Here is a 7,628-nt window from a genome sequence, read left to right on the forward strand (position 1 = left end):
TAACTCGTCACTAATAGTATTTTATTGTGGTCAAAGCAAGTTATCATTATCTATTAGTACCTAATAAACTGCTCAAATTGGCGCCAACATATTTTCACGGGAAAAATTATAATAGTGACATCATATTAAGTAGTCCCTATTATTATTCATAATTGTGTTGAAAACACTTTGTTACTAGTCTTAATTGGTAATTCGTGATGGCAATTATTTTTTTCATTATAAAAGTGAATAATTGTGTATTTTTTTATTTGGTCACTAATAAAATACTTTAATTGACACCAACTTTTTTTCAAGGAAAATGATGTAATAGTTATACCATATGGGTAAAATACATTATTCTTCACTGAACTTTATTCTATTTCCTATTTCACACATTATACTTTCAACTTTTTAATTTACTCATTTAACTTTCAAATTGCTTTTGTTTTGATCACTTTGAATTGTTTTATTACTATTTTTGTACGACGCGATATTTTTTATTATTATTTATTATAAAAGTAATTTTATTATTTTTTCAAAGGTTGATGATGGTCGACGATGAATGGTGATTATTTTAAGTATTTTTAAATTTAATAATAATAATTTATTTATTATTTATTGGAAATTTTTTATATTAAATAATAATTAAATATCACATCATATAAAAGTAATAGTAAAATAATCCATAGTGATCAAAACAAGATAAATTCGAAAGTTCGGTGAGTAAAATAGAAAAATAGAAAGTACAATTAGTAAAATAAGAGAGACTAAAGTTTATTGAGGAATAGTGTAGTCTACTCGTAACAAATTAAATGGTCACTATTATTACTCTTAGGGGTTGTTTGGTTCGGGGAATATGGGATTCCTATGGGAATAGAATCCACATTCCTCCGTTTGGTTGGCCGGGAATCTCATTCCTGGTAATATTTTATTACCAATAAGGAATTTTTGAGGTATATTACCGGGAATGTCATTACCCCTCTTCCCTTAGGTATTGTTGGATTACCGGCTTTTTGGACTAAAATGCTCTTAAATTTTTTTTCCAAAAATATCCTTCTGTCATTTAATGATAAAATTTCTACTAAGGTTAAATTACAAATTTAACCTTAAACTATTTTAGATTTACAAAAAAAATCTATAATTAAAATTTTATATGAAGTTCAGGGGTTAAAATAAAATTTTACCCTTTCATTAAACCTTTTTATATATTCAATTTTATAAAAAATATATATAAATTTTATGAATTTAAATTTTTTTAAAGAAAATATATAAATATTTTCCAACTTTTTAAAAACCAAATATATAATAAGGACAATTTCGTCAAATATACATTCCAATAATCTTTTATTCCTTTAACCAAAAATGGTGGACACTCGTTTTTGTCCGGGTTATAAATATTATATTAAAATTATATTATTATTATTATAACTATTATATTGTAATACATTATTATTGTTATTATAACTATTATTAATGTTACATATTATCTTTTACAGGCCCAAAACTCAGTTACAAATATCAACCCAATTACAAGATGGTTCAAGCCCAAGACCCGGATCCAGATCCAGTTACAAGATCCGACCCACCAGTCACCAAAAATATGTGTGCTTCACTACTGCTCTCATCTGCGTGAATGAGGCCGTCAATCATGCCACCATTGAAGCTGCACAAATCATCCAACAATCACATGCCAAAATCAAAAACAGATTCCACCTACCCTAATCTAAACCCATCAAAATTTCACCAAATGCAAGGAAATTAAAAAAAAAGGATAAGAGGCTTTCGATGGAATGAAGGAAATAAAGGGAAGACTTGGTGACATTCGAAAAGAGGGGATAATAAAAAAACAGTAATAAAGGGAGAGCAGGAAAAAAGAAAAGAGAAAAAAAAGGAAATTTCTTGTAATTAGAGTATTAAAAAACCAGCAATAGATCTGTAAAAGGGGATATTCCATTCTTCCATTCGAAAGAAATAGAAACGGGATTTTTCCTAACATCCAAGTCTATTCATCTTAAGGTTTTTTCTTTATCCTTCATTGCAGTAGCATTTTCGTTATTTTTTTATTTTTAAAGCAATGTGCTAAAACAATCAAACCCAAGTCAAAAGCATAAAGAAGATAGCTTAAAACGTTTGCCTTAATTGTAGTTCATCTCACTTTACTTCTTAACCGTTCGAGTCTACACTGTCGAAGTAAGGGGTTGGGCTAGTTTTAGTAAGTTAAATAAGTTCGATAAAATAGGAGAAGAAGAGTTTTGGTGATTTACCTTGTGATGTTCGGGTTTCCACGGATGAAGAGAAAGAGTTGAAATAAAAAAATCAAAACACGAGTAAGGAGGTACCCTGTTTTTATTAAGTTCATTTCTAGGTTCACGGTGGTGGTAATTTACTACCTGGAGACAGTAAACTATTCGGATTCTCGTCGATAAGGGAGACTTTACTAGTCATTTAGACTATTGCTTCGGTATTTATAGGAGAGTAAGATAACCACCGGAATCTGGTGGTCGCCGTGGGTGTGAGACTCTTGAGGTCTTTGTCAAAAAAGGTTAGTAAAGGTAGCATCTTTGGGCTTTACAATGGTTGTTTTTGTTCGTTTATGGAGTCCATCGGGGTGGTAGTCAAGCATCGGACATGGCGCTGCATGAGTGTTGAGGGAGTGAGTCTCGATCGAGAGTAAAAAGAAAGCTTAAAAAATAGTATGTTTACCTTAGTGATTATGACCATTGCCGGTGCCGGTTGATTGGATCTATGAGTGGATGTTGTCGAGTGCAGAGTGGCCACCGAGGTGGTAGCCAATAGAGTGGCCAAGCGTCGGCCATGGTGACCATTGTTCTGTTGGGTTTTGAAGTTATGGTGGCCCTTGGTTCCGATCGAAGAAGAAGAGTAGATAGGGAGAAGAGAAGGCTGTGTGGGTTCAGAGAAGAAGAAAAGATGTAGGGAGAGAGAAAAGAGTTTAGAAATTGCGGCTGATGAATGTTTCGATGATATTTTTAGGGTTTATTTCTTATCCTTAGTAGTGTATATACACATGCATTAAAACTGCTGATTCATCGAAGATAGGAGGTACCCACTTTGCGCATGGCCTATTGGTTGTGTGAGCCATTTAGGTTTTATTTGTAACTCATTTTAGTCCTAAAATTGAGACTTTTATGTTTTAATTTGGTCTCTTTATTTTACGTATATTTGATTTTAGTCCTAATTGTTGTTTATTTAATTTCTGTTGTTTAGACATTTAACCTCTAATGTTTGTATGTTTCATTTTAGTCCCTGAATCTAGTTATTTTAAATTTTCATTTGTTTGTACATTGGGTCTGCTCCTGTTGTAATTTATATTTTAGTTGATTTTAGTATACGAAATGTAAGAAGTTATGTTTTATGACTTGATTTTTATTTAATTCATGGTTTTAGTCTTTAATTTATTTTACATTTATCTTCAGTCATTATGTTGTTACATTCTCATGATAATTCACATGTAGTTGTATTATTTTGGTATTCAATAAAATAGGTTTCACATATATATTTTTAAAATTATATTTATAGTAAGTATAATTTTAGAATTAATATTGATTAATTTATTACATAGGTATATATATATTTATTAATGGTTTTAAGTTTTGCATTCAATTTTTTCATGAATTCATTTCGTGGGGTATTAGCATTTTTTTAAAGTCATTTATATATTTTTAATTCGAATCCCAAATTTTGTTGCTTTTTATATAGTATATTTATTTTCTATATTTACATTTGTTTTGTTTTTCTTTGTATCATTTTATTAATCTAGTGTTGTATTTTGCATGATAGTTTCACGTGCATAACTTGATCTAACCACATAATTGGATTAAGGGTAATACTCTTTTAATTTAAAACTGTCAAAATGGCTTTTCTTAACTTACAGGAAAGTTGTTCTTGACGATTTTAAATTACAAGTGTATCCCGTCATTGTCACTAAAAACTTTGATTATTCACTTTAAAATTAGGGAGTGAAAGAAAAAGAAATGTTCGGCTATTTAAATTTATTGAGAAAAGGTCGTTAGAACTGACCTAAAGATCTGGTCTCAATATTTTTAAATAATCGAATATTCTTTATCTTTCTAATGGCTTGGTAATTTTAATTTAACCTATTTCGTTGCTTTTGGATATTATAAAATTCGCATTTTGTTGTTTGAAGGGATCATAAATCAAATTAAACTCGAACTTGTAAATTTCATTGCAAAGACATTAATTAATCGACTAGGTACCGATTTAGGGCGTCGTGGGGGTGCTAATCCTTCCCCGCGCGTAACCGACTCTCGAACCCAGATTTTGATAATGCATACATCAATTTATTGCTTTAATTAAAATTAATTTTTATTTAAAATGACAACGTTTTTTGCTGCCCAATCACACCCTAATCAAAGATTAGTGGCGACTCTTCGAACCATGTTTTTTATTCGTAAAGGAATTTCCAATTTTTCGAGACGAGAAGTTTAATAAATCGCATTGTTTTTAATTAAAAATTCAATCGTAAAGAGAATAAATTAAAATTTGTGTGGTTTTCAAAATCTCGCTCGCCATGAAAAAAAATCTTTTCGACAGCTTGGCGACTCCGCTGGGGATCTTTTTTAGAGAGTCAGGCCGATAGTCGATTAATTAATTGTCTTTGTAAACGAAAGTTATAAGTTCGTTCTAATTTGGTTTTTGATCCCTTGTTTGTTTTAAATTTCTTGTTTGCATTTTAATTTGGTTAACGAATAAATAGTTGTACTAGCGTGTGATTTACATGTTTCAGTTTTCTGACCTTTAGTTTGTTGTTTTTCTTGGATCGAGGCAAAGGATTATGAGTTTCCCTTCACTGTCGCTATAACCTTTCGATATTTAGAGCCTTCTAACTGTGCTCTGTCCTGTTAGGTAGGGGTGAACGCTACACTTACGTGAGAAAAATTATTTTTCTCCGCATGGGCTTTAGCAAGTAACCTTTGGGGTATATGCCTTATGTTTACGAGCGAAACATTGAGTTTCCTCTTATGGACATGGGGAAATGTATCCTCTCAAATTGAACTTGATCTGTTTAAGCCTATAATGGGTGAGGGTCTGGCAAGCCCAAGGGGGCACCAGCAAAGGATAATTCGAGGACCCTGTTAGTGATACCTAAACCTCTGCCCGTTTTACGTTGATTCTCTGTCCGCAGACACTGAGGGGAAACTCATTCTAATCTTTTCCTCGAATTTATTTATTTTTGCAAAAAGTATGCGAACTAGAGATCATGTGGTTAGGTTTATTTTTCGAACAAGCATGTGAATTAGATATCATGTGGTTAGGATTTGTTTTGTAAATGACAAAGCATGTGGGTAGATATCATGTTGGGTAGGATCTACTAAAGCATGATTGGGTAGTCAGCATGTGAGGGTAGGTTTTATTTGATGTTTACGGTATTTACTATCTTGTTGTTTATCTTATGTGCACTAACCCATTTTTTATGTCTATTTTATTGTGATTTTATTGCATTTGCATCCTCATGTTATCAAGGAGTGTTAATTCGCAAGTGATTGACTAACAAGAAGGCTGACCATATTGGGGCAAGAAATTCTCCACCATGTAGTCAAAACCGGGAGATCCAGAGATGTTCAAACAATCCATGAAGGAGAACATCCGATGAATGAATAAATTTGAAACTGATTGAAGACTGATCCATGAAGAAAGACATCCGATGAATGAAGAAATCTGAAGCTGACTGAAGATTCCTTTAAAGGTACAAAGGCGAAGATGTTGACTCAAGAGATAGATGTAGTAATACCAAAGACGAGAAGACCCTTCACAAAGACATGAAAACCATTTTGCATTGAAAAGATATAGATCTCAAGATTCAATTTAAGGATATCTGACGTCATCAAAAGTTATGGAACACGACGATAACTTTGGGATGCAATGTTAGATTCCATGAAGAGTACGATTCAAGAAAATAAAGAAATGAAGAATCACAATTGTATTTTGACTATATGGTGTACTTACTGAATATTTGTTGTCTAAGTGAATGGTTGTTCTATAAGTGGTCACTTTTGGAATTAACACCTTTTGCATTTGCATTTGCCATCCACATTTGGATTCACATTACTTTAATTTAAGCATTTTTACATACATCGATTATGAAAATGTGAGAGTAACTCGTGAAAGATAGTGTGACAGAAGCTCTGAAAGCAACTTGAAATTACCCTGAGACGTGTCTCTGGAAAGATAGAGAGCAATGAATGATATCTCAGCACGAGTTAGTAAGATCGAGAGAATTCAAGAACAACTGTAAAGACTCAACAAGAAACGATTGATGAAGCAAGGAAGTTCCAAGTTGAATCCAAAGAACATATGTCTAAGTTAATGAGCATGATTGTTACATTAATATATGGGGAGAAATCATTAGATGACCCTATTACGCAAGAAAAGATGAAGACTTCGAGTGAGAATTTGAATGTTAGTGGTGCAGCCAATGTGATGACAGCAACTGATCAAGAACCTGTTAGGGGATGTGGTAATTCAAGTCGACTCCAAAAATTAAGTATGATTCCAGAAAATGCTACAGAGATCATACTGGGAAAAGTAGAAGCTAAGGGTGAAACTTCTAATAAGGAAGTTGAACATGACTCAAAGAAGAGAAACCTAGAGGAGGTTCAAGTGATAATAAAGAAGGCCAAAAAGAATAGAAAGAAAAAGAAGATGATACCTCTAATTCTAATTCCGATATCATATTCAGACTTGTTACTCTTTCTCTTTGAAAGTGGGCTCCTAAAGTCTTTTACTCCAAGGTACAATACTTATTTGCGTCCAGACTGGCAAGGTGTCAAAAAATCATGCAGCTATCTTTTTCAAGAGTTTAGCTACTCTAGAGAAGATTGTACAATCCTGAGATTTAAAGTTCAAAACTTCATCACAGAAGGGTTGTTATGCTTTGAAAATGGAAAACCTAAACTCCCCAGAAGCTCAAAACTTGTCGATGAAGGGAGATCTACAAACAAAATGTCTCTCCCAGGATGCTGGTCAAATGTTAAATCTTCAAAGCGAACGTTTCAGTGGTCAGTCACAAGGTCTTCAATATGATAATAAAAATGGCAAGTAGAAAGTGGGGTCAAAAGAGCTTTCATATAGCCAGATATATCCCAAGTTACTCCAAGCCCAACTGATTATCCCACGTCTGGCCAAGCCTTTGCTGCCCCCTTATCCGAGTTGGTATGATGAGAGAGTTTCTTGTGAATATCATGCTGGAGCCAGAAGACACTCTATCGAGAATTGTATCAACTTCAAACGACAAGTCCGAGGTCTTTTGGCTCGTGGAGTTATAGATGTGGATGTTAAACAGTTGAAAGTCAATCCCCAGAATGGAGTTGACGGGGTCGAAACAAGTGAAGTACATACGGAAGAGAGTTTTGAAAAAGAGAATAGTAAAATCAAGGAAAGCGATGTATGTGAAGCAGAGATAAATGACTCAACTCTTGAGACCTCTTTGATGCTAGAAAATAATATAAAAGTGGGAAGTGACGATAAAAAAATCAAAGGAGATGTCTTGGGAAAATACAACCCTCAAGGTTTTTCAAGTACCCTTTTCTAAATTGTTATCCCCTTTAATCAAGAATCAATACCTCACTCCAAGGCCTTTAAGAGTGAAGACTAGTCCATCTGCTTATGGA

At 33.0% G+C, this 7,628-nt stretch overlaps 1 long non-coding RNA gene across 1 annotated transcript; it reads right to left on the reverse strand.

Annotated features, from left to right (window-relative positions):
* Nucleotides 1-1,482: 1,482 nt before the first annotated feature.
* LOC120144802 lies at nt 1,483-2,949 on the reverse strand. The gene is made up of 3 exons (XR_005518060.1): nt 2,683-2,949; nt 2,244-2,613; nt 1,483-1,642 (listed from the first exon to the last, which is right to left on the reverse strand). It is a non-coding gene; the product is annotated as an uncharacterized LOC120144802 (long non-coding RNA).
* Between the last annotated feature and the right edge of the window lie 4,679 nt (nt 2,950-7,628).

This window comes from Hibiscus syriacus, unplaced genomic scaffold, assembly GCF_006381635.1.
Source record: "Hibiscus syriacus cultivar Baekdansim isolate YM2019G1 unplaced genomic scaffold, ASM638163v2 tig00110890_pilon, whole genome shotgun sequence".
Taxonomy (NCBI): Eukaryota; Viridiplantae; Streptophyta; class Magnoliopsida; order Malvales; family Malvaceae; genus Hibiscus; species Hibiscus syriacus.